At 46.5% G+C, this 26842-nt stretch overlaps 1 long non-coding RNA gene across 2 annotated transcripts; it reads left to right on the top strand.

Moving 5' to 3' along the window:
- The first annotated feature begins 390 nt into the window (after positions 1-390).
- LOC116271497 lies at positions 391-25434 on the top strand. Of its 2 annotated transcripts, XR_004180114.1 has the most exons (4): positions 391-490; positions 1173-1253; positions 13271-13427; positions 24680-25434. It is a non-coding gene; the product is annotated as an uncharacterized LOC116271497 (long non-coding RNA). The 2 variants fall into 2 exon arrangements; XR_004180113.1 differs by lacking the exon at positions 391-490 and having other exon boundaries at positions 925-1253.
- The last annotated feature ends 1408 nt before the right edge of the window (positions 25435-26842 follow it).

The following is a 26842-nucleotide window of genomic DNA, read 5'->3' on the forward strand; positions in this document are numbered from 1 at the left end:
CAACCTCAGCCCTGCTCTCCTTGCTCTGCCTTCTCCTCCCCACAGCTTCTTTGCAGATAACATCCTGGCCGCATTATGCAACTGGATCCATATTATCCGGGGGAAACTTACCCTCCTCTGCTCTAAATCTTCCTTTTCCTTCTGGCTTTGGAGAAAGAGGAGCTCCCTTTCCATCCATAAGGTCAACCTCTTCCTGTTTCCTTTCTTCATTCTTCGTTATTTTCCGCTCCTCAGTTTTGGATTCTTCTCTCGGTCAACAACTATATCCGAATTCTTCCAGCTGTAACCAACAAATGAAAGGCCTCGTGCACCAGGGCCGCCCCCGCGTGCGCCCCCACCCCCCAGCTGCGTGGCCTCGGCCTGGAGCACAGCCGCGTTGCCACCTTCCTGCACTCCGTGGGGGAGAAGGGCGGTGCACACTACCCAGAAGTGGAATGTGCATTTCACAGCAAATGACCAATTTAAGGAGAAAATTAAAGCAGAAAAGCGGGTGAGAATGGCAGCCGCGTGTGTGGGTCCACGCTGGGATCCCGAGTTGATTTTCCTAAGGCCCGCGTGTTGGTACGCATGCGCGTGCACCCCCCCCCCGAAATCGTGGTACGACCTGTTTCCCGGAAGTAGACGCATGGGTGAATTTACTGTCTTCTCTGTGTCTTTCTGTATTTTCCATGCTTTCTGTGACGAAGAACATCATCATACATATCGCTACTTCTTTTTTTCTTTTTCTTTTTCTTTTTTTTTTAGAGTCTCGCTCTGTCGCCCAGGCTGGAGTGAGCGGCGCCATCTTGGCCCACTGCAAGCTCCGCCTCCCGGGTTCCCGCCATTCTCCTGCCTCAGCCTCCCGAGTAACTGGGACTACAGGCGCCGCCACCTCGCCCGGCTACTTTTTTGTATTTTTAGTACAGATGGGGTTTCACGGTGTTAGCCAGGATGGTCTCGATATCCTGACCTTGTGATCGGCCCGCCTCGGCCTCCCAAAGTGCTGGGATTACAGGGGTGAGCCACTGCGCCCGGCCACATATCACCGCTTGTATTGTGTATTCACTGCACACCAAGCACTTCTGTTGTTTGTTCACTACACACCAAGCCTGAGTAAGGGCTTTCTGTGCACGTGCTCATTTCATGCTTATGACATTCTGAGAATTAAGACCATTTTGACCCCTGTCTTACAGATGAGGAAGCTGAGGCCTGGTGCTGCTAGAGGGCTTGGTCAAGAGGCAAAGGTGGAGGCGGTGGAAAGCTGTTCCCCTGCGGTGAGTGCTCACACGGTCAGCTGTGATTTGCATGCAGGGGCACACAGGCCAGTGCTCTCAGGAGCCACACTTGAAGAATGGCAGGACCCAGGGTGGGCAGAAGAAGAAGGTGAACTGAGGAATAGTTGCAACAGAGGCCTCGGCCGACCCCACGGAGGGCTCTGAATCTGGGAGCCCTGAGAGTCGTTCCACCTGAGGCAGGAGGCCAGGTGTTGCAACTGGTCCTCGCTGGGGATAGGCTGTGTCCAGGGAGGGTGTGTCCAGTGCTTGGGTGAGCTTCCCTTCAAGAAGGGCAGTTCCTGGAGAGTCCCCAGATAGGGGCTGTCAATAGTCGACCCTTTCTGCAGCTGGCGGGACAGCGCTTGGTTGAGGGGGACTCTGGGTGGCCCACTACAGTGTCCACCACCAATGCCTACCTGCTCTCCAGGACACATTCAAATCTCGCCTTCCCCAGGAGATCTTAGATTCCCACTGATCAGAACGGGCCTGGGATGCTCTCTTCCTATGTCCCTCAAGCTTGCTTGAACTGTCTCAGGCATGACAGCTGTTGTGGGTTGGAAAGGATCTGCCACTAAACTGTGATTCCCTGGGGAAGCAATAACCCTCTTGGGGACATCACTGACTTCCAAATGCTTAAGGATAAAAGGCCAAAGACCTGCCCCTTTGGGGACATCACTGACTTCAAAACGGTTAAGGGTGAAAGGCAAAAGACCTGCTTCTGTGGCCAGGCAGCATGCCTTGGGTGTCACTTGTTCCTGGCTTGGGAAATGTCTGGGGATGACTTTGGGCTGCAGTTGGTGTGCCTGGAAGGTCACAAGACATGGCTGCTCTTCCAGATTTGGTGTGGGTGAGTTCGCTGGGAGTGCTGGCTCTTTGGAGTTCACACTGCTTGGAGGGTTCTGTCCCCCAGTGTAACTCACCCAAACTCACAAAGGCAGCAAATGGCAGCTCCAAGACTTAGCCCCAAGGAGGTGGACATCAGAAGTCATTTGATGAGGAAAGGACTCAGGTGTGGCCATACCTGGCTCTCTGTGGGTGAGGGCCTGGGCAGTTGGGTCCTGGGCAGATGGCTCCTGAGTAAGTGGAGTAGGTCTTGGGCAGGTGGAGTGGGTCTTCAGCAGGTACATCCTGGGTAGGTGGGTTCTTCTGGGCAGGAGGGGTGGGTTCTGGGCAGGTGGGTTCTGGGTGGTTGGATTCTGGAATAGATGGGTCCTAGGCAGGTGGGTCCTGGGCAGGTGGGTCCGGGCAGGTGGATTCTGGAATAGGTGGGTTCTGGGCAGGTGGATTCTCAGCAGCCAGATTCTGAGAAGGTGGGTTCAGGGAAGCTAGATTCTGGGCAGGTGGGTCCTGGGCAGGCGGGTCATGGGCAGGTGGATTCTGGTCAGGTAAGTTTTGGACAGGTGGGGTCCTGGGCAGGTGGGTCTTGGGTGAATGGGTCCTGGGCAGGTGAGTTCCAGGCAGATGGCTCTTAGGTAGGTGGATTCTGGGAAGGTGGATTCTGGGCAGGTAGATTATGGGTAGGTGTGTCCTAGGCAGGGGAGTTCTGGCCAGGTGAGTGTTAGACAGGTGGGTCTTGGGCAGGTGGGTCCTGGGCAGGGGAGTTTTAGACAGGTGGGTCTCGGCCAGGTGGATTCTGGGCAGGTGGGCCCACAGATGACAGGCCTTTAGAAGGGCTGAGGGGGAAGGGGAATGGAGAGGCTTACAATTGTCATCCAAGTTTCATCCTTTTATGGTTTGAGACAAATTGCTTTTCAAAGCCTGGTGTATACAGTTGATTAAAATAAAACCTTCCCCACACAAGACAAAAGAACAAAGCTTGGGAAGTGGATGCTCACAGTTTGTTAGAGGCAGCACAGTGTGGTTGTTGGAACCGTGTGCTCTGGCCAGGCTGCCTGTGTTTGAACACTGCCTCTACTGCTTCCCAACTGCAGGACCAGTGGCCGGGCCACAGTTTTCTCCTCTGCAAATAGGGAGAGTGGCAGGACCTACTTCGCAGGCTGTGTGAGGCTTAAGTGAGTTCATATTTTTAAAGCATGTGGAATAGAGCATGATACAAAATAAGTGCTACATGGAGATTCAGTAAATAGATTTGGTTGAAAGACATATGAGAAAGCACTTTGAAAAGAATCAAAAACTGATCTAATAACTTGATCTGTGATGTGGGAAAATCATTGCATCCTGCCATGTCAGCATATTTAACTGTGAACTGGGCATAGAGTTGCAGTTACTGAAAGCATGCCTGTGTATTTGTTGGTGTTCTTTAAAGAATATTATACTGCTCTGATAATGGAACTTTGTAGTTGAAAGGGGTTGCCCAGAGGTCATTTGCTCCCTAAAAACTTAGCAAGGGGCCGGGCACGGTGGCTCACATTTGCAATCCCAGCACTTTGGGAGACTGAGGCAGGCGGATCATGAGGTCTGGAGATCAAGATTATCCTGGCTAACATGGTGAAACCCCGTCTCTACTGAAAATACAAAAAAAATTAGCCAGGTGTGGTGGCGGGTTCCTGTACTCCCAGCTACTCGGGAGGCTGAGGCAGGAGAATGGTGTGAACCCAGGAGGCGGAGCTTGCAGTGAGCTGAGATCGTGCCACTGCACTCCAGCCTGGGCGACAGAGGGAGACTCCATCTCAAAACAAACAAACAAAAAAATAAAAATAAAAAAAAACATAGCAAGGAAGGTAAGCAGACTACAATGGAACTAATACACAATATTGCAAATTGGAAAGGACATTCGTATTCAAACCACATCCCTCTGCCCTGGTGAAAGTGAGATGGCTTCAAATGGCTTTGCAGCTACCTTCAGATGGAGGTGGTCTGCAGGTACAGGCAGTGTCCGCAGGCACAGGGTTTTAACCCTTTCCAGAACCTCTCTTCTCCCATCACCGTAAGCCATGTGCTTGTTTAGAAAGCAGGGCATTTGTATGACATTGAGTAGCTTGCAGAACCTGTTTTTTCCCATCCCAATTGATAGTGTTCCAGAATGTACATTATTTTAATGGCATACAATTGTTGCTGGAGCCATGGAGTTTTTACAGTGGGATGATCAATGTTGCTCCCATCTTAGTTAATTTGTGATATTGGATTGAATGCATTTATAATATTTTTTCTTCTTTTTTCTTTTTTTTTTTTTTTTTTTTTTTGGACGGAGTCTCACTCTGTCACCCAGGCTGGAGTGCAGTGGCACGATCTCAGCTCACTGCAAGCTCCACCTCCTTGGTTCATGCCATTCTCCTGCCTCAGCCTCCTGAGTAGCTGGGACTACAGGCACCAGCCTCCATGCCTGGCTAATTTTTTGTATTTTTAGTAGAGATGGGGTTTCACCCTGTTCACCGGGATGGTCTGCATCTCCTGACCTCGTGATCCACCCGTCTCAGCCTCCCAAAGTGCTGGGATTACAGGCGTGAGCCACCGCGCCCGGCCGATACATTTATAATATTAAAGATTCATAATATCTTGCGGGAGAACACAAATATCTAAGTGTACATTTGTGACCTTTGTAAAATCCACAAAAAAGCAACATTAAAATTTAATGTAAACCATCCCAAATGATGGGTTTTGCTTTTTCTGTTTTTTGTTTGTTTGTTTGTTTGTTTTTTGAGACAGAATCTCACTCTGTCTCACATGCTGGAGTGTAATGGCACGATCTCAACTCACTGTAACCTCCTCTTCCTGGGTTCCAGCAGTTCTCCCACCTCAGCCTCGCTAGTAGAGGGGATTACAGGTGCGTGCCACCACACCAGCTAATTTTTTGTATTTTTAATAGAGATTGGATTTCACCATGTTTTTGGCCAGGCTGGTCTCAAACTCCTGACCTCAAGTCATCCGCCCGTCTTGGCCTCCCAAAGTGCTGGGATTACAGGTGTGAGCCACAGTGCTTGGCCCCCAAATGAAGGTTTTTAGAGCAATATCTGTGTCGTCACATTGGCCACGGATATTGGTTTTGGTGACTGGTTCACCTGTTAGGGGTCCCTGCTGGGATGCAATCAGTGTGACATTCTAATTGGCATTATAGATGGAACTGTCTACAATGGTTACACTATGATGTTCAACAAATATGCCCAAAGGCAGTAAAGATTCAACTACTCACCAAGGACTGAGGCCGCATTTACTCAGCGTTGCGGGTGGGAATGCACAGTAAATGGGAATAGCATCCCCCTTTCAAAGAGCCGCCCATTCAGGAGAGGTGACAGACACACATAGGAGGCTGAGGAACGCCATCCTGTAAGCTCCAGGAAGAGGAGGAGCTGTGCAGAAACCGAGGCAGAAAGACGCTCGGGTTAGTCAGGCGGCTGAGTCCCAGTGACTGTAGCTACAGATGTCATTGATGATGATGATGATGATGATGGTGATGATGACATGAAGGCAGGCCTGTGGGGTGCGGGAGCTTGGCTGGCAGGACTTGTTTCCCTGGCTTGGCGGGTTGCTCGGCGGGAAGAGAAGGTGAGCGCTGAGTGGAGATGCAACAGATAACGGGGTTCTGCCAGGCAGAGCCCGAGAAAAGCCCCAGCAGGTGGGTGTCTCAGTTCCTTCTCTTTCATTTCTGTCCCAGGACGGTTCCTCTCCCCTTCCCATGCCTTCCCTTCTTTAGTCGGTGTGGGGCCCCCATTCATGAATAAAGGTACCAAGTGTCTCTTCCATGCCACATGCTGTGTGTTTCATAGGTATACAAAAAATTTCATTTCGTCCTCAGATGTGCTGGGCAGGCTCTCTTGAAATTTCAGCAAACCAGCCAAAAATTAAAATATCATTTGTTTAACCTCCTTCCTCCAGCACCCATGTGCCCGTCATGAAATATATGCCCACACGCCTCTGCCCTGCTTCCATGAAATTGTGTGCCACTCCAAGAAATGACCATATCCTAAAATCAACTTTAATATAGACCAAAAACTCATTGAAACATCAAGATGATTATAATAATGAGCAATCTCATATAGGGTTTTTCCAAACAAATTTGTCCAAGTGTAGATTTAGAGTATATGAATAACGTGTGTGTTCATCCTATGTCGAGTGAAATTTAGTCACCAGTTCCCCCTATTTTCATCTGACTCCTTTTCTAGGAACTACTATAGCATATAATTTAGGAGTTGAAAAGAAATAATAGTGCATGAAGAATACAGTTCCCAAAATGAATAGATGGATCTGTCATTTTTCAGTATAGTGTATTTAGAAGAATAGATGGTTTGACTTTTAACCATTTTGGTATCTTATTGCTCTAAACACTGGCAGAGCAAAGTCAGAGTCTTCATTGGCAGAGGAGAGCATCTCACTTGAAAATTCTCTAAAAACAGTGTTTCTACTTACGTAGACCTAGTCGCTTCTGTGAAACTCCCTGCCGCTGGTGGTATCTGGTCAGAAGATGCCTCGGGGTGAGCCGGTAGAATTTCTTGCAGAATGAGGCTGTCCTCATCAGTTGAAGCAAAATCTCCACTTGCCGAGTGCCTCTGTTTTCTCTGAGTTTGCGTTCAGAGCAATTTTTAAACGCACTGGAGGGAGCCAGGCAGAAAGTGAGGCCCAGCAGCAAGGGATGTGATGGAATGCAACTCTGAGCCGCCAGGGTGTTCTTTCCTTTTTACAATTTTAACTTCAACTTTTATAGACTTGCTACCCTTTAGGCTCCCATAACATATTATTTTCCTTTTAGTAAAGAAATTATTTCATTGTCTTAGGATGACTGGTTCCTTACACTCCACCGTGCGCTGCTGGAAGGTACGATTGTGTCTTCTTCCCTATCTGCCAGCCCAGCTGGGTCACGTTCATGCGGGAGACACCGTCTGCCGGACGGGCGCCGCTCCTCCTCCCTGGTATTTACTCCAATCCCACTTCCAACCTGAGGACCTTTGTTCCAGGGACACCTCACTGGTATGCGTTTTGCTCATTTGTTTTCTTGTATTTATTTATTTATTTTATTTATTTTGGAGGTGGAGTCTTCACTCTGTCACCCAGGCTGGAGTGCAGTGGTGCAATCTTGGCTGACTGCAACCTCCGCCTCCCAGGTTCAAGCAATTCTCCTGCCTCAGCCTCCCAAGTAGCTGGGATTACAGGTGCCTACCACCATACCCAGCTAATTTTTGTATTTTTAGTTGAGACAGGGTTTCACCATGTTGACCAGTCTGGTCTCAAACTCCTGACCTCAGGTGATCTGCCCGTCTTGGCCTCCCAAAGTGTGCTCGGATCACAAGCATGAGCCACTGTGCCCGGCCTGTTTTCTTTTCTTTTCTTTTCTTTTTTTTTTTTTTTGGAGACGGAGTCTCGCTCTGTCGCCCAGGCTGGAGTGCAGTGGCGCCATCACGGCTCACTGCAAGCTCCACCTCCCGGGTTCACGCCATTCTCCTGCCTCAGCCTCCCGAGTAGCTGGGACTACAGACACCAGCCACCATGCCTGGCTAATGTTTTGTATTTTTAGTAGAGACGGCGTTTCACCGTGTCAGCCAGGATGGTCTCGATTTGACCTCATGATCCGCCTGCCTCGGCCTCCCAAAGTGCTGGGATTATAGGCATGAGCCACTGCGCCCAGCCTCTGTGCCTTTATTTCAATACATATTTACTTTGGTTAAGGCAGGCCACTAGAAAACGTCCTGAAACCTAAAAGCCAGAATAAAGCCTATTTGGAAACCCGCTGACTCAATACACCATTCTCTTGCCACCAATTCCACAGCATTTCCCTGTCCCCCTGATTGGCCTGACAGGTGTGATCTCTGTTCGGCCTCCTGGGTCCTATCCCACACGATGTCTGAGCTCTGAGTGCCTGGGAGGTCGTCCACACCCAGCCTTTGCTTCTCCTCTTTCCCCTGTGTTTTCTTTGCCATTAGCACTTCTAAAGACGGGGTAGGGAGGGAAATTAAAGTGAGGTTGGGGAATATCTATGGATTCACTATTTCCAGACCCTAATTAACAGGTCATTTAGGACTTTTTCTCCACTATAAGCTTACCAGGCTCCAGGACCCTGATGCCGGCTTCCCGTCACGTGAGCCAATCCCTTAAAACAAATCTGCCTCTCTCCATATATTTTCATTCCATAGGTACTGTTTCCCTGGAGAACCCTGGCTAGTACAAGGTAGAATTGGACAGTATTTGTCTTTTCTGACTAGCTTTGTTCACAGAACAGAATATTTTCAAGATTCATCCAAGGTGTAGCCGGTATCAATGTGTCATTACGTGGGTATCACACATTGTTTATAGATTCTTCAGGGTGGACGTTTGGGTTCCTTCCACCTTTCAGCTATTATGAATTGTCTCTTCTTTATCTAAGTCATTCTGGTGGTGGAAGGCATACATAGGTCACCCAGTACAGCCTGCAGTTGTGTTTGTTCTACAGTTTTTACAAACAAACCTCAACAAATGACCAATACTTTAAATGGAAGATTTTACATCTAAATCCCACATCTGGCTCCTCTCAGAGATGAGGCAGTGCCTGGCCAGGCCTGCCCTTCCTCGGGGCCACTCTGGGTCCCCACTCTTGCCAGTGGTCCCTGGCTGCTTCTCATGTGGACCACACCCCTGAACCAGGAGGATTTGTATTTACCAAATTCAGCTGCCTCCTGCCCCTGGGGACTCAGCCTGGAGTGGAGGTGGGTAGGGGTGCTCACCAGGCAGTCATCTCGTCTCAGAGGTTGGAGGTCATACTCATCATTAAATATCTTTAATGTTATTTGGCTTAGAGCTTAATGTAATATTTTCTTCCTTTCCTCTTCCTTTTTTATTACAAAATACTACTTTTCTAAAATCCCCATCATGGTTTAAAAATTCATACATCATCTAAGGACCACAGTTGGGATTCTAAAATGCAGACGAAACCCATGATTCTCCACGGACTTTTGAAATTCCACCACTCGGCGTTGCCTCCTTCCTGTTGCTCCAGCTCTTGGCATCCCTATCCGGCCAAACAGCTGTCCCCTAAAAGTCTGAATGTACAGGGCAGGGAGAGTGCCATGCGTTGGCTGCCCGAGGTGACGCCTTGGGTGCAATTGTGCAACTGTGTGAGCTGGTGTGGAGCCCCTCGGCAAATACCTGCTGCTGAGGACTGGGTGTGTGCATGAGTGTGTGTGCACAGGTGTGTGTGAGTGTGCATGAGTGTGTGTGCACGGGTGTGTGCGTGAGTGTGCATGAGTGTGTGCACAGGTGTGTGCATGTGTGTTCACAGGTGTGTGCGTGTGTGCACGGGTGTGTGCATGAGTGTGTGCACGGGTGTGTGTGTGTGTGCACGGGTGTGTGCATGAGTGTGTGCACGGGTGTGTGCGTGTGTGCACGGGTGTGTGCGTGAGTGTGTGCATGAGTGTGTGTGAATGAGTGTGTGTGCACACATCTTTCCATGAGAAACTTTCCCCAAAGCGTAGAGCCCTGTTTCGGACCAGGGAAGGGGAGGGCTGAGTGGCGTGTATTGCTTTCTTGGGGGTCCTCTGGCTGCCTGGATGGCTCTCCACAAAAGAACTGGGTTTATGAGAGGCAGGAGAGGGAGATACACTGGTTTCCCTTTATTACTTGAAGAAAAAGGAAAACTCCTCACTGGAAGAATGACAGCTGTTGATACTAACAAGTGTTTTTGATAAAATCTATCCTCCTAGCCCAATAGAATGAAGGTGAGCATTTTGCTAGGAAATGCCTTTTGGAGAAAAAAGTTATCACACATGTTTGGATTACTTTATAAAAACATTCATTGATGTACTTGCTTGTTTTTAAATTGTGGTACGATATAAAACCATTCCACCACAATTTCCCTTCTCTCAGCCCCTCTCATCTACCCTCATCTACTTACTGTGGCTATGAATGTGTCTATTCTAGATGTTTCATCTGTGTGTGATGGTTAATGTTAAGTGTCAACTTGGTTGGGCCACAGTGTCCAGATATTTGGTAAACATTATTGTGGACGTTTCCGTGAAGGTATTTTTTGGATGAGATTAACATTTCAATTAGTAGACTTGGAGTAAAGCAAATTCATCTCCACAGTGCAGATGAGCCTCATCCAATCAGTTCATAGTTTGAGAGAAAAAGCTGGTCTCCCCGGAGGGACCTCTGCAGCTCTTCCCAGGGTCCCCAGCCTGTCCACCTGCCCCAGTCAATCATGGCCTTGCCTTCCTCCACAGTCATGTGAGCCCATTCCTTAAACAAATCTCCCGGCCAGGCCCAGTGTCTCATGCCTGTAGTCCCAGCACTTTGGGAGGCCGAGGCGGGCAGATCACGAGGTCAGGAGATCGAGACCATCTTGGCTAACACAGTGGAACCTCGTCTCTACTAAAAACACAAAAAACGTAGCCAGGCGTGGTGGCGGGCGCCTGTGGTCCCAGCTACTTGGGAGGCTGAGGCAGGAGAAGGGCGTGAACCCGGGAGGCGGAGCTTGCAGTGAGCCAAGGTCGCACCACTGCACTCCAACCTGGGTGACAGAGCGAGACTCCGTCTCAAATAAATAAATAAATAATAAAAAACAAATATCCCTGTCTCTCTATATTTTCATTCCGTGGGTTCTGTGTCCCTGGAGAACCCTAGCTAGTACAAGATGGAATTGGACAGTATTTGTCTTTTGTGATGAGCTTCGTTCACAGAACAGAGTATTTTCAAGATTCATCCAAGGTGTAGCCTGTATCAATATGTCATTACATGGGTATCACATGTTGTTTATAGGTTCGTCAGGGAGGACATTTGTGTTCCTTCCACGTTTCGGTTCTTACGAATCTAGTGCTACTTCCAACATTAGTGCACAGGTTCCTGTCTCAGTCCCTGTTGTCAATTTGTTGGTTGAGGTGCTTCCTAAAGAGACCTGGTTCTTCTGAGTCATCCCCGCAGCCCCTTGCCCTAGTTTCCATGTCAGGTTCCAGTCGGGTAAACAATGGGGTTCTGGCTCAGATGCTCACTTGACGGTCACCCTGGCCAGCACGTTGGCTTTAATTACATGGATTGATTTGTGAATTGTCATCTCACTATTTTAGCAATTGTAAATATCGGCAGTGCTGTGTTTCCCTTTACCACTCTCTTTTGTGGGAAATCAACTGATCAATGTGTTCTCAAGGTCTGGTTTTTGCCAAAGTATCACATTTTTTCTGATAGAAATTTACCGTCCCCTTGGCAAGAATCCATGTTATTGGAACATTTCCAGGAAGCCGTTTGGTGGCACGCGAGACCTGGCTCCGTGGCCACTGGACAGATCTCCTGAAGCAGAAGTTTTGGTGACTCCTGGAACATCACCTCCTCTACGGGGAGCCAAGAACTCCCAGGAAGGGGCGGGCCTTGGAGAGCACAAGCCACCAGCTCTGTCGGCTCTGGGGTGACACTAAGAGAAAGAAGAAGGCGGCAGCTCTCATCTCAATGTGTGTTCATCCCATTCATCACTAGGAGCCTCCATTTCAGTGCGTTCGGTGATCAGGAGATGATGTTTGTATCTTTCCTAATGTGCTGATATTCACGGGCTGCACATCTGGCAGAAGGGGAGAGAGCAAGACCTCTGGGACGCTGTTACCTTGGCTGGAGTCCAGACCCCCTTCCGATGTCTTGAGCAGATGACTTAACTTCTTCAGCCTCAGTTTCCTCTTTGTGACATTGGAGCGATGCTGTTACCCACTTCTTAAGGACGTTATAAAATACCAGCACGTAAGAGCTGCTTTAAACTACGAAGAACTTTGTAAATGGTGGTAAGATTTTATTTAATAGGAAGAGAATATGAGCAGGAAAAACTTTATTCATTTTTAAGATATAAAATGTGTGGAAAATTACAGTGAATAGATTTTATAACACATCCTCTTTCTCTGTGTGCATTGCAGATTTTTCACATAATTTTTAAAACATCACCGTATGTCTGGAAATCTTGCCTTAAAGTAGGTCTTTTTTAAAAGATACTATTAGGTTGAGCCACATAAAATTACCACTCGTTCAGTCAAAAATGGTCAAATATAAGCAATTTCGTGTGGTTTGTCTGGATATTTTTCTCAAAAAAAGTTTTAGTTGGAGATTGTATTCCTTAAAAAAATTGACATCAAATAAATGGTATGTTCATGATTAAAACAGTATGCCATAAAAGCAAAGCTGCAATAATTATTGATGCCTACACTAATTTTAAATAGTCAGATTATGCTCCATGTCATTGCATTTCAGAGCTGAGAAGCACCTAAGAGATCATTAATCTAACATTATTTTTAAGATATGGAAATTGAGTCTCAAAGAGGTTAATCACACATCCAGGACCAGAACTCATATTTCCTGATTTCCAATTCAGTACTTTCCCCCCATTCTATACGGCCACGCTATACAACATGCATATGGAACAGCCTGATTGTACAAGAGCCCTAGTGTTTTGTCACATTTGCATATAAAAAGATTCTAAGAATTCACAGTTCTACTATAGCGTAAATAAGACCTAAATGAAAATATTAGCTGTTGAAATATTACACATGTACTTAATGCTTTTGCTCACCGCTTTACACTTCAGGGCAAATATATATGACAAGAGATTTGGTCCAGCTGTTTCATGGATGGTCTTCAAGTACCTACCCGGGACTCTGCCTCCCAAGTCCCTGAAGCAACTTGGCCCCATCCACCCCACCACCAAAAATGTGAGGAAAAAAAGATGTGGTCAGGTGCGGTGGCTCACGCCTGTAATGCCAGGGTGGCTGGATCACGAGGTCAGGGGTTTGAGACCAGCCTGGCCAACATGGTGAAATCCTGTCTCTACTAAAAATACAAAAATTAGCAGGTATGGTGGCATAAGCCTGTAGTCTCAGTTACTCGGGAGGCTGAGGCAGGAGAATCACTTGAACCTGGGAGGCAGAGGTTGCAGTGAGCCTAGACTGTGCATTGCACTCCAGCCTGGGCAGCAGAGCAAGACTCTGTCTCAAAAAAAAAAAAAAGATGTATCCTGGTCTTTTGCATAATGTGCACTTTCCATCTAGGGCTGATCACAGTCACGTTCCTGCAGGCAAGGAGGAAAGACATGTGTAGGAGAGACAGTGAGTGTGTGCCACTCAGAGCTTAGGAAGTGCTGGTCGTTGAATTGAAATCTGAACATGTTGATCTCATTCTTATGTTTGTAGGGGGAATCCCAAATTGTCAGCAACCCATCACTCCCAGGCAAAATCCAAACTGCTGGGCTGTCCCCTTGGACTGATTTATGTGCTGGTTTTGGGGGACAGCTATCCTCTGCACAGTGGACACCAGGCTCTGTTAAGCTGACTTCTAACGTGCTTTGAGGTAGGTTACCTTTGTGAGTTCTCTGTCCTCCCAGAGTTGGAGAAACCCTCCAAGGCGAGTTAAACTGGGTGGGTGATTGGCCCCAAACCGGAGGACCAGAGGGTTAAATAACAGAAGTTATGCTGGAGTCAGGCTTGGAGGGTTTGGCTTCATGATGTGCAGAATTTTTTTTTTTGAGATGGAGTCTCGCTCTTGTCGCCCAGGCTGGAGTATAATGGCATGATCTTGGCTCACTGCAACCTCCATTTCCCAGGTTCAAGCAATTCCCCTGTCTCAGCCTCCTAGGTAGCTGGGATTACAGGCACCTGCCTCAGCACCTGGCTAATTTTTGTATTCTTAGTAGAGACAGAGTTTCATCATGTTGGCCAGGCTGGTCTCGAACTCCTGACCTCAGGTGATCCACCCTCCTGGGCGTCCCAAAGTACTGGGATTACAGGCGTGAGTTACTGTGCCCGGCCTATGTGCAGAATTTCAAGTGGCATCACGGCTGTGGTCATGACAGAGACACACAGACTGGGAAAATCAGTCCCTTCGTTACCTGCTACCTCCTCAAGGCCCCACAGCTCTGTTGATTTGTTAGAGCATTTGACCATGTTTCGAGTATATGGCTCTGTTTCATTTCTTTGGCTGGGAGGCTCCTTCGGGCAGGCAGAGTGCATTTTTTCTCTTTGGGTCCCCTGTTCCTATTACATAGGAGACATTCACTGAAACTTTGTGGAATGAGGGAACGGATGAATGAATGTGCATGTGCTCCGACTAGGACTTTGTTTGATGAATAGGCAGGGTGGACTTATGTAATATGATTTGAGTGGCATCGTCTGCCACCAATTTGTGGAATGACGTTATTAAACATTCATCTGGTTGGATAAAAGGCTTCTTCCTGGCTGGCATGGCTTTTGAAATGTAGCACCCTGCAGGGGTAGAGCAGGGCAAACCTCTGAAGTCGTTACCACCCATTAGCAGCTGAGTGTGAACTGGTTCATCAGCTCCTGGCGGCTCCCTGAGAGCAGGCCTGGAGGGCCCTGTGGGTCTGGGCTGGTGCAGAAGAGGCAGGGGGGTTTCGGTCTGGGTGGGCTAAGTGTCAGGAAAAGACCTTTGGAGAGAAGCAGCGAGGAGCTTAGAGGGGAAGGGGGCTCCAACAAACTCCTCCTAGCTTTTCTGGGAAAGCTGCCCTGGGGCCTCTGATAGGTGAGCTGGGACCTAAGACGCCGGCCACCCCCAAGATCAGGGGGATTCCTTTATGTGTGTGTGCGCGTGTGTGTGTGTGTGTGTGTGTGTGTACTTTTGCTTTTCCACTTACTCTTCTTGAAGAAATTACCCATAAGCTGCCTAACAGTGCCCGGTCTACATAACACTCAATAAATGTTGAAAAACAGCAAAATGTAGAAAGCATGGTTTTGCAAACCAACCCTGACTCTCTCAAGAGTCAATAGGATGACGCCAGGTCAGTAGCTTCCTCTCTTGAGTTCTTTCTTCAGCATCAGTTGCTGATCAGACCATGGCGCTGATGGGGGCTCGTGCGCACGCATGCATGTGCATGCAGGAAAGCGTGTGTGTGTGTGTGTGTGTGGGAGGTGTGCATGCGGCACATGGTGGGGGTGTGCATGCATGTGTATCTGTGTGTGTGCACACGGCTGCATATGTGTGTAGGGGGAGTCACTGTGAGTTGGGCTATTTAAATATTTAAGGAAATGATCAGTATCAGGGCAATGTTTTTGAATAGTTAAATGTGATTCAAGAAAACTGTTTTAAGAAAGAAATAAATGGTGCTATGACAACCCGAGAGTTAAAAAGAGACCTGCATCTGGAAATAAGGGGTAATGTGCCAGGTTTTGGCAAGTTGTGTCCCAGCCCCTCTGTTGGAAGACCTCAGTCACTGCAAACTGCTTTGGGGGCAGCTCAACCAAGGCACGTCCACAGCGCAACATGCCCCACACAAGTCCAACAGCCCAGCACTCCTTTCCAACACACAGGCCTGTTTGCCACAGAAGGCACACAACTCACACATGCTCCGTTTCCATTTTGCAACCTCACATCCGTAGGTTTTTCTAACTTTGTTATGTCCAACAAATTGCATCTTTTGTGGCACATGATAAAAAGAACTAGGTTAAGCTGAAATCGTGTAGCCACTTCCCATGGCCTGGTGAGGAAATCAGAGTGTGTTTTGCTTTGTATTCCGTTCCCACCTCAAAGGCGGGATTAAAATAGCACTGCTTGTCACGTCTCATTATGGAAATCGGTGTGGCCCTCACAGGGGCGCAGTCAGTTGGGACTAGGAGCTGCTCTGAAGGTGTGACCTGCCTGCGGTCCAAGACCACAACCTGCCATTTCAGAGCAGGGAAGACCAGCCAAATCTCCCACTAGCCTGAATCGTATTCACAAAAGCAAAAAAGGAGGCAGGGGGTCATGGGTTTGCCCACTCCTGAAACTGCTGGGGAAGAGAATGGATTTCACAAATGACTCGCTTTGTTTGCTTTCTATGATCACATTGCACGGGCAGAAAGAGGCATGTTTTCTTCTGTTTTAAAATGTGCAAGAACCAGGGACACAGATCCCTGTTTCAAGAACATCTTCCAGATGGAAACGATTAGAATGCTCCCTCCTTACTTTCTTCATGCCCATCTCTTCTAATACGTTGGCTCTTCCTTGCCGGAAGTCAAGGAGCAAGCAGTAAGGAAGTGCACGCCTCTGCATTTGTTCTCTTAATTGTCACAAATAATTGGATTTTGGGAGAGAGACAGGAAAGGTCGAGGTGAGGCTACCTTATGTGAGGAGGCAGGAAGAGTTGTCCCAGGATGTTGCATTGCTCTGTTTTGTTTCTTTTTTTCTTTTTAGAGCTCCGAGGGTCAATCTGATTCTTCCGTATTTTTTTTTTTCCTTTTTTGGTGAGCTTTGTTTGGGGTTTTCCACGCTGTCATTATTACTAACAATGAACCAGGGGAAGGGGGTAGGGAGAAAAAGGTTTACTGGTAATAATTACGAGGCTGCTGCACAAACCAGGAGACAGGATAGTATAGAATTTTATTTTATTCTGTCTCCTCGCACTTGAGTCTCAAGTAGGCTTCCCATAACGATGCAATTAATCTTGACATATAAAGACTGACCAGAATTCTAAACCTTAGGAAAACACACCTCAGCAAAATTCTACATAATGTTAACATAAAAAGCATCAGACAAGAAGGGAATTTAAATTATTAAAAATAATTCTAATGTCGTTTCACCGGGGTCATCCATACCACTGCATTTCTTGAGCCTTCATTACCTAATGCTACTCCGAGAGAGAAGAGCCTCTGAAAGCGATGTCTGCTTCGGGGTTGTCTCTCCGTTTATTTCTTCCACTCCCCTGTCTTCAAGGCTCTTCCAAGAATGGAGCCCACAGTCTCCTTCAGTCATTCACTCAAAGACGTAACCATCCTCTGGACTAGGAAATGCATCCTTGCAGCTGTCTAAGCAGCTCTCAAGCTGTTTGCTCTCCACTCTTCTGACCTCTCTTCAGAATGACATTTCTCAGAGAGCAAAGTCCCCCTCATTTGCCTGGGAAGTCTGCGATGCATTATCTAATACAGCTCATCCTCTAATAGATATGATAGAAATCGATTTAAACCTTTACAGCCCCTATTAATTATACACTTGAGATTTCAATAGCTGGTGAACGAAAACTTCACTAATATCCTGTAATCAGGCAGAGCGAGACAGCGTGGTAGAAACTGTAAATGTGTATCAAGCCAGGTACATGGAAGAAATCATCCAACATGTGTGCACAAAGGGTAAAACCGTGAGTGTGTGTGTGAGCGAGGCCAGCTGTGAAGCTCTGACCTGCCTCCGTACCACTCCGGCTGCAGCTTAACGTGGTAACCAAGAGAGCAAGGCCCGTGAGGTTTCTTAAGAGACCGGTAGAACCCCAGACTGGGAGTTTCCTAGACATTAAAGGGCATCTTTTCTTTTCTTCTTTTTTTTTTTTTTGAGATGGAGTTTCGCTCCTGTTGCCCAGGCTGGAGTGCAATGGCGCGATCTCGGCTCACCAAAACCTCCGCCTCCCGGGTTCAAGCAATTCTCCTGCCTCAGCCTCCCGAGTAGCTGGGATTACAGGGCTGCACCACCAAGCCCGGCTAATTTTTTTTTTTTTAGTAGAGACAGGGTTTTTCCATGTTGGTCAAGCTGGTCTCGAACTCCCAACCTCAGGTGATCCACCTGCCTCGGCCTTCCAAAGTGCTGGGATTGCAGGCCTGAGCCACCATGCCTGGCCAAGGGCACCTGTTCTTAAAGCTTCATGCAGTTCATCCTTAGATTTGAGAGAATCCTGTGTGCAGCATGTGCTGAGGCTTCCCAGAAAGATGCGTGGTCTGAAGTCACAAAACCTGTACCATCAGTGGTGTGCCCGGACGGTTCGTGTCTCTCCATTCTCCCTGTACAGAGGGTCGCGTTAGCGGGTCTTCATCCTCAGGCAGGGGCCGAGTCAGAACTCTTACAACTCAATAATAGAAAGACAACCAATTTAAACATTGCGGGCAAAGGATATACATAGACATTTCTTTTTTTTTTTTTTTTTTTTTTGAGACGGAGTCTCGCTGTCGCCCAGGCTGGAGTGAGTGGCGCGATCTCAGCTCACTGCAAGCTCCGCCTCCGGGTTCCCGCCATTCTCCTGCCTCAGCCTCCCGAGTAGCTGGGACCACAGGCGCCACCTCGCCCGGCTAGTTTTTTGTATTTTTAGTAGAGACGGGGTTTCACCGTGTTAGCCAGGATGGTCTCGATCTCCTGACCTCGCGATTCTCTGGCCTTGGCCTCCCAAAGTGCTGGGATAACAGGCGTGAGCCACCGCGCCTGGCCCTACATGGACATTTCTTTAAGACAGATGTATCAACAGCCAACAAGTACATGAAAAGAAGCTGACCATTATTAGTCACTAGAGAAATGCAAATAAAAACTATAATGAATTCGCTCGACATGGGTTTTTGCGCCTGTAAATCCGGCTACTTGGGAGACTGAAGAGAGAGGATGACTTGAGCCCAGGAGTTTAAAGCTGCAGTGAGCTCTGATTGGGGTCACTGTACTCCAGCCTGGGCAGCAGTGAGACCCTGACTTAAAAACAAAAACAAACCCAAAAGACCCCACCGTAATGAAATACTCCTTTACACCTACCAGAATGGCTATGATGAAATAAATAGATAATAATGAGTGTTGGCAAGGATGTGAAGATTTTAGGAGGGATAAAAATGGTGCAGCCAATGTGGAAAACACATCAGCAGTTTCTCAAAATGTTAAACATAGGGTTATTAGATGACCCAGCAATTGTATTCCTAGGTATATACTAAAGAGAATTTTTTTAAAAAAAAAAAAGAAAAAAAAAGAAAAACATGTTCACACAAAAACTTATACACAAATATTCATAAAAGCATTGTTCATAATAGCCAAAAGGTGAAAAGAATCCAAACGTCCATCACCCAGTGAACGGGCAATGAACGTATAACGTGGTGTATCCACATGATGGAATGCTACTTGGCAATGAAGATGAATGGATTGCTGATACATGCTACAACGTGGACTAACCTTGAAGACACTGCACCAAGTAATAGAAGCCAGACACAAAGGACCCCCATTGTGCTCATCGTGGTGGGTTACACTTGTAATCCCAACACTTTGGGACACGGAGGAGGGCAAATTGCTTAAGTCCGGTAGTTTGAAACCAGCCTGGGTAACGTAATGACACCTCGTCCATACAAAAAGTTTCAAAATTAACCACACAGGGTGGCACACAGCTGTAGTCCCAGCTACTCAGGAGCCTGGGAGCTTGATGTTGCAGTGAGCTGTGATTGCACCACTGCGCTCCAGCCTCGGTGACAGAGTGAGACCCTGTCTCTTAAACACACACGCGCGCACACACACGCACACACACAAATAAAATATACTATTTGTATGAAATGTTCACAATAGACAAATCTGTTGACACAAAGAGTCATAAGTGGTTGTGCAAGGCTAGGGGTGGGGAGGAGAGGTTGGGGAGGGAAATGGGAAGTGACTGCTAAAGTTGCACAACTCGAAATACATGACAGCCGTTGAGTGGTAGGCATTAAGTGAGCGAACTTTGTGGCATGTAAATTACATCTCATAAGAGCTGTACTGTTTGGTAGCACTCCCTTGTAAAGCTATCTATGGCTGAGACGTTTTGAAAAGGGGAGATCTTTAATGCTCATTTCAATTTTTTTTTTTTTTTTTTTTGAGACGGAGTCTGGCTCTGTCACCCGGGCTGGAGTGCAGTGGCCGGATCTCAGCTCACTGCAAGCTCCGCCTCCCGGGTTTACGCCATTCTCCTGCCTCAGCCTCCCGAGTAGCTGGGACTACAGGCGCCCGCCGCCTCGCCCGGCTAGTTTTTTGTATTTTTTTAGTAGAGACGGGGTTTCACCGTGTTCGCCAGGATGGTCTCGATCTCCTGACCTCGTGATCCGCCCGTCTCGGCCTCCCAAAGTGCTGGGATTACAGGCTTGAGCCACCGCGCCCGGTCATTTCAATTTTTTAAACACCTTTTGGTCTATTTATTTCCCGTGTTTCTCCCTGTGTGAAATTTGGCTTTTTTTCTTTATACGGCTTTTCGAAGTTATTAGCAGTTGTTCGCAGTGGCGTTTTTAATACGTTGGGCCGGAAGACATTGCCCTATTTCTTTGTGCATCTTGAGCTCTGGGTCATCTCTCTTCCTGTCTTCCTCTGTCTGGCTAGAAATCTCACCCATTAATTTGTTTCAATAACCAGCCTTTGCTTTTTAAATCTCCTCTAGTGTTTTTGTTGTCTGTTTCATTGAATTACATCTTCATTTTCATTGTTTTCTCTTTTATTTAGTTTTGCTGTGTTGTTCCCTTTTCGGCTTCTTAAATTGAATAATTGGCTTATTTAAGTGTAATTTCATTTTCTCATAAATGTATTCGAGGCTAGCAATTCCATCCCTCCGAAGCACTGCTTTTATGATGTCTCACATTTTTTTGTTGTATAGTGGTTTCATTATCACCTAGTTTTAAACATTAATTAACTTTCTTTTTAATCCAAGAGTTACTTAGTAGTATGTTTTGTTGTTTTGTTGTTTGCAAGCAAAGGGACTTTTAAACGACGATCACTGTTTTAGAAATTTCTTTTTGTTGCAGTATTGTTAGAGAGCCGCATCTGAATGATACTGATCCTTTGCGGCCTAACGCGTGGCCTATTTCTGCAAATGTCTCGCATGTGTGTTCACAAACACGTGCACTCTCTTAGGTATGGAGTTCTTCTTATCTCTGGTAGCTCAAGCATATGAGTCATATTGTTTGGATCTTTGACATCCATGCTGAGCTTTTGTCTTCTTGCTCTGTCCATTTTTGAAAAAGATGTACTAAATCTCCAACTGCAATTATTGATTTAACTATTTCTCCCCGCCGTACTGTCGCCCGTGGCTCAGTGTGCGTTGAGGCTGTCACTGAAGTTCATGAAGGACATCACTTCTAGCTCTTTGACTGCCTTCATCACTATGTAATGTCATCCTTTGGCCTCATGGTATTTTTTAGCCTTATATTCTCCTTTGTCTGACATTAAGATTACTATACCAACTTTCTTTAGGTTCATAGTTGCTTAATATAAACTTTCATTTCTTTTACTTCTAACATTTTTTTTTCATTTTGTCTTCCATGAGTTTCTTTAATATTCTTGTTTTTAACTCCAGGTTGACAGTACCTGTCTTTCAGTTGGTGGATTTAACCTATTTGTACTTATATTTACTCATATTTTAAAAACTTACTTCTGGTAGCTTATTACATTTTTAATTAACTGAACTTCTCATTTCTTCCTTTTTGTTTTTGTTGCTGATTTTGATTGTATAGGTCAAGTTTTCTTCTGCTAGTTTAGAAGTTGTTTTTATTTTATTTTTATTTTTTTATTTTATTTATTTATTTATTGTTTGAGACGGAGTCTCGCTCTGTCGCCCAGGCTGGAGTGCGGTGGTGCAATCTGGGCTCACTGCAAGCTCCGCCTCCCGGGTTCACGCCATTCTCCTGCCTCAGCCTCCCGAGTAGCTGGGACTACAGGCGCCGCCACCTCGCCCGGCTAGTTTTTTGTATTTTTTTTAGTAGAGACGGGGTTTCACGGTGTTAGCCAGGATGGTCTCGATCTCCTGACCTTGTGATCCGCCCGTCTCGGCCTCCCAAAGTGCTGGGATTACAGGCTTGAGCCCCCGCGCCCGGCCAGAAGTTGTTTTTATACTTGTTATCCTTATCTTAAGATATAGTCTCATGTTTACTTATCCCTATTGACTTCTTGAACTTATTAATATCTGCATTTTTCTCCTAAGAGGAAAAGTACTTTGTCATATTGTCATCTGCCTAAATTTAATCTTTTGATACTGCCCAGAATTTAAATTCTGGGTTCTTTTGAATAATGAACATTACCAAAGTATTTGGTTTTCACTAATTCTCTATCTCTTATAGCAATTTTCAGGGTTCTGTTTCTCTCTCCTTTTTCTTTTTTGATGCAGGGTCTTATTCTACTACAGCCCAGGCTGGATTGCAGTGGCACACTCAAAGCTCAGTGTAGCCTCCACCTCCCAGGCTCGGTTGATCCTTCTGCCTCGGCTCCCAGGTAGCTGGGACTACAGGCACACACCACCACGCCCAACTAATTATTTTTTATTTTTTATAGAGACTGTGTTTCATCATGTTGCTCAGGCTGGTCTCAAACTCCTAGGCTCAACTGATCCACCCACCTCAACTTCCCAAAGTGCTGGGATTATGGCTGTGAGCCACCACACCTGCTGTGCTTCTCTTATTTTTATTGCTTTCTCCCAAAATGTTTTCTCACAAAAAATGAGTCTTTGTATGGCAAACCATTTGAGAGCTATGAGAGAGTACATTTATTATACCTTCAAATTCAAATGACAGTTTGTCTAGAAAAAATATTCTAGGTTAAAATTTCTTTTCCTTCAATTATTTAAAAATATGGCTGTACTGTTTTGCATTCAGTGTGGCTGTTCGGAAATCGAATGGCGGTCTGGGTCTTGTTCCTTTGCAGGTGAGCTGCTCTTTACTTATGAAAGCTCTTGGAATATTTTCTTTGTATTTGATTATATTAAATTAACTACAACATGTCTAGGTGTGGGTTTTTCCTTACCCCCTGCCCTGTCTTTTTGATTCTATCAGTCTTTTTTTCCTTCAGAAATATATCTTCATTAGTTTAAAAAATTTTCTCCTCTTGGATTTTATTTGTCACTCTTTCTGGGATTCCTATCATCCCAATGTTGGCACTTCGTTTTTGTTTGTTTGTTTGTTTGTTTGTTTGTTTTTGTCTGTTTGTTTTGTTTTTGGGGATGGAGTCTCACACTGTTGCTCAGGCTGGAGTGCAGTGGCACAGTCTTAGTTCACTGCAGCCTCTGCCTCCTGGGTTCAAGTGATTCTCCTGCCTCAGCCTCCTGAGTAGCTGGGATTACAGGCGTGAGTCACTGTACCCTACCGGATGTTGGCATTTCCATCCTCATTTCCCTTAGCCTTTCTTTTCTCTTTTCTATCCCTATCCTTTCCTTTTGCCTTATGGGAGAATTCCTCAATCTGATCTTTGGACTTTTCCATTCACGCTTCAGCTGTTTTCACCTCACTTTCAGCCTACTCATGGCTTCATGTTGTTATCGTTTGTGGTTTTTGAAAATGTAGTTCTCAATTCCAACAATATTTTTAAATGTATCAAAATAATAAATGCGGAATGTAGTTTCCCAGTACATGAAAGTTTGTCATATTAAAAGTTTTGAGCCAGGTGCGGTGGCCCATGCCTGTAATCCCAGCACTTTGGGAGGCCGAGGCGAGTGGATCACTTGAGGTCAGGAGTTCAAGACCAGCCTGACCAATATGGTGAAACCCTGTCTCTACTAAAAATACAAAATTAGCTGGGCGTGGTGGTGGGCGCCTGTAATCCCAGCTACTTGGAAGGCTGAGGCAGGAGAATTGCTTGAACCTGGGAGGCGGAGGTTGCAGTGAGCCAAGATCACCTCACTGCACTCCAGCCTGGGCTACAGAGTGAGATTTTGTCAAATTAAATAAATAAATAAATAAATAAGTTTTGAAGTCAGAAATTGACAAGCGAGACACCTTGACATCCGGTGTTGCATTGGCTTTGGAATCGATCTTTGCCCATCATGATACTATCTCTCTCAGGACTTTTTGGCTGCAGGTGACAGAAACTCCATTTGCACTAGCTTACGTTAAGAGGAGGGAGAATGTGGTCAAGTGCCCCCGGGAGTGATGGGGAACACAGACGGAGTTTCTCCCTGCTCTGGATAGCACATCTGCTGGCTCCCAGCTTATGATCCGTGAAGGGGATGTCTTCCCCTGGGGCTTCAATTTGAAGAATCCTGAAGAGGACCCTGACGGCCTCTCGTGGTCCGCGTGCCCCTTCTTGCACAACCGTGATGGTCCTATCCACGGACGCCTTCTCTTGGGTTCTGTGGTTGGATGGGGAGGAATCGTCCATCGTCTGTAGTGGGAGGGGAGGGAGGACACACCAAGACCCTGTGGCCCCAAGAGCCGTGAGAGGAGCAGAAGCCCGACTGGTGCCTCTTACATGTCACTGCAGTCTGGGGGGCCGCCAGGGAAAACCCCTGACATCCTGTCTCTAGTAATGGCGTGGTTGGAGTCATTCGTGCACCAAATAATTCACCCATTTAAAGTGTACAATCCAACAGTGATTGGTATACTCAGAGTTCTACAACTCTCACCACAGTAATTTTGGAACATTTCTATCATCCCTAGCAACAAATACTGTATCTTTTTTATTTTTATTTTTATTTTTTGTGAGACAGAGTCTCACTTTGTCACCCAGGCTGGAGGGCAATGGCGTGATCTCCACTCACTGCAACCTCCGCCTCCTGGGTTCAAGCAATTCTCCTGCCTCAGCCTCCCGAGTAGCTAGCTGGGACTATAGGTGTGTGCCACCACGCCTGGCCAATTTTTGTATTTTTGTAGAGACAGGGTTTCACCATGTTGGCCAGGATGGTTTTGATCTCCTGACCTCGTGATCCGCCTCCCAAAGTGCTGAGACTACAGGTGTGAGCCACCACGCCCGGCCAGCAAATACTGTATCTTACTAGCACTTTCCATTTCCCTCCAACCCTCTAATGGTTTCTTTTCCACAATAATCTAAACGTTTAAGGAACTGGTTTGCTAACTCATTTCTTAATGACAAGAATTAAGCCAGCATAGCCTGGTTTCTCACATTCTTTCCTTACGAAGTCATTCATCATTTATCCTTTTAAGGGACTTCCTTCATCTCTGTGCCTCGGGCTCACTTCCTGACTATGAGGATCAGCTCCCCTCACGAAAGGTGAGTGGGGAGTACCTGCCATTCAACCTCTGTCACTACAGGAGAGAGATGCCATGGATGGATGATTTTCTCACTGAGTCTTGACATTAGTTCATTGGACAAATATTCAGCTTCCAGATAAGTGGCGTCCCGTGGACTGGGCTTGGTCCTGTTTCCCCTGGAAGCACTGCTGGGAAACCAAGCCCAGCCTTGCAGGGCTTCCTCCTGCTGCCGCCCACGCCATGATCAGCCTCCTTTTCCCGCCGCAGCCCCGTCACTGCACCGGTTTCATCGGTCACACGTCCAGCTGCTCTTCTGTGGCCTCTGCACCTCTGCACAGGCTGCTGCCTCTGAGGGCTGCCCAGCCGTCATCCTTCTCATCCCTCCCATGATCGTGGCCCTGAGGTCACCTTCCCATTGGCAATGAACAGTCCCATTGTCACTCCCCATGGGTGTGCCTACCGGAAGCTGCTCATGGGCAGCAGGGGAACTGTTCAAGCTGGTTTTTCCAGCCCCTACCACAGCGCTGGGTGTGTAGGTGGACAAGAAAGTCATTAAGTATGTAAATTAGGAAGTGCATGAACACCTGAGCGTGTGAGACTTTGGTGGGGTGAATGCCACTCCAAATGTGTGTCAAATATGATGGGACTGAATGAAAATGAAAGTGGGTCAAGGAGATATTCAGAATAAAATGAGCAACTTTTCCTCATTATGTAGTCATTGCATAATTAAACAATGAAAAAAACATATTACAAAAGAGTAATAAAATGATAATATAACAACAACGATAATAGCTAACATTCATCAGGCACTTTCTATGCCCCAGCCCAGCTCTAAACACTTTATATTCATTACTGTTTTTCATCTTCACAAATGCAATTATCATCCCAATTTGACAAGATGAGCTGTTGGAAAGCACATGGTGCGCATGTGTGTGTGCATTGTGTGTGTGTGACAACATCCAGAAGGGTCGTCAGTCATGGTAATCTCTGTATAGCCCTGAGATAAGCTTGTGCTCAAAGTGCCTGTCTCAAAGTAAGCTAAAAAGGAACTACAGAGTCAGAGAAAATTGAAAAGAAACATGATTTTAAAAATTGCTCCCAAAGGAATAGAAATCATTCTACCATAAAGACACATGCAGGTGGATATTCATCACAGCACTGTTCACAATAGCAAAGCCGTGGAACCCACCTAGATGCCCATCTGTGTGTCAAATATCATGGGAATGAATGAAATGAAAGTGGGTCAAGGAGATACTCCGAATAAAATAAGTAACTTTTCCTCATTATGTAGTTATTGCATAATTAAACAATGAAAAAGACCATACTACAAAAAAGTAACTTTTATCCAGTAGACTGGATAAAGAGAATGTGGTACATAGACACTCTAGAATACTAGGCAGTCATGAAAAGGAATGAGATAATGTCCTTTGCAGGAACATGGTTGGAGCTGGAGGCCATTATACTAAGTGAACTAATGTAGGAACAGAAAACGAAATACTGCATGTACTCATGAGTGAGAAGTAAACATCCAGCACATGAACACAAAGAAGGGAACAACAGACACTGGGGCCTCCTTAATGATGGAGGATGGGAGGAGGGAGAGGATCAGAAACGGACCCACTCATTACCTGGGTGATGACGTCATCTGTACACCACACCCCCATGACATGCGGTTTACCTACACAACAAACCTGCACATGTACTCCTGAACCTAAAAGTTAAAAGAAACCTTCTCTTAGCGAGTAGTGATGGCTTCATTTAAATTAGTTGGGGACTAGAAAGAGGCAATGATTTATCCTCACTGTAAAAGGTCCTGGCCATGTGTAATGAATGGGCCCTGTGAGCGTGTGTACATGTATGTGTGTGTGTATGTGTGTGCAGCTCCCTGACAGTGTGTGTGTCCACACTGCTGGGTTCCTAACACTGAGATGCCCTGATGGCACTTGGAGTGGGGGGTACGGAGGTGGTTCCCCCTCAGAGGCAGAGGGCTGGGTGTCAGGTTCAGAGTTAACAGTTTAGTTGAATGGGAAGTAAACTGTGTGTCACCAAGTCGCATTTTGCTTGTGTGTAACTCGGCGTTTCTGTAACCGCAGGTACTGGGCTGGTTGCCGTAGC

Source organism: Papio anubis, chromosome 19, assembly GCF_008728515.1.
Source record: "Papio anubis isolate 15944 chromosome 19, Panubis1.0, whole genome shotgun sequence".
NCBI classification, from domain to species: Eukaryota; Metazoa; Chordata; class Mammalia; order Primates; family Cercopithecidae; genus Papio; species Papio anubis.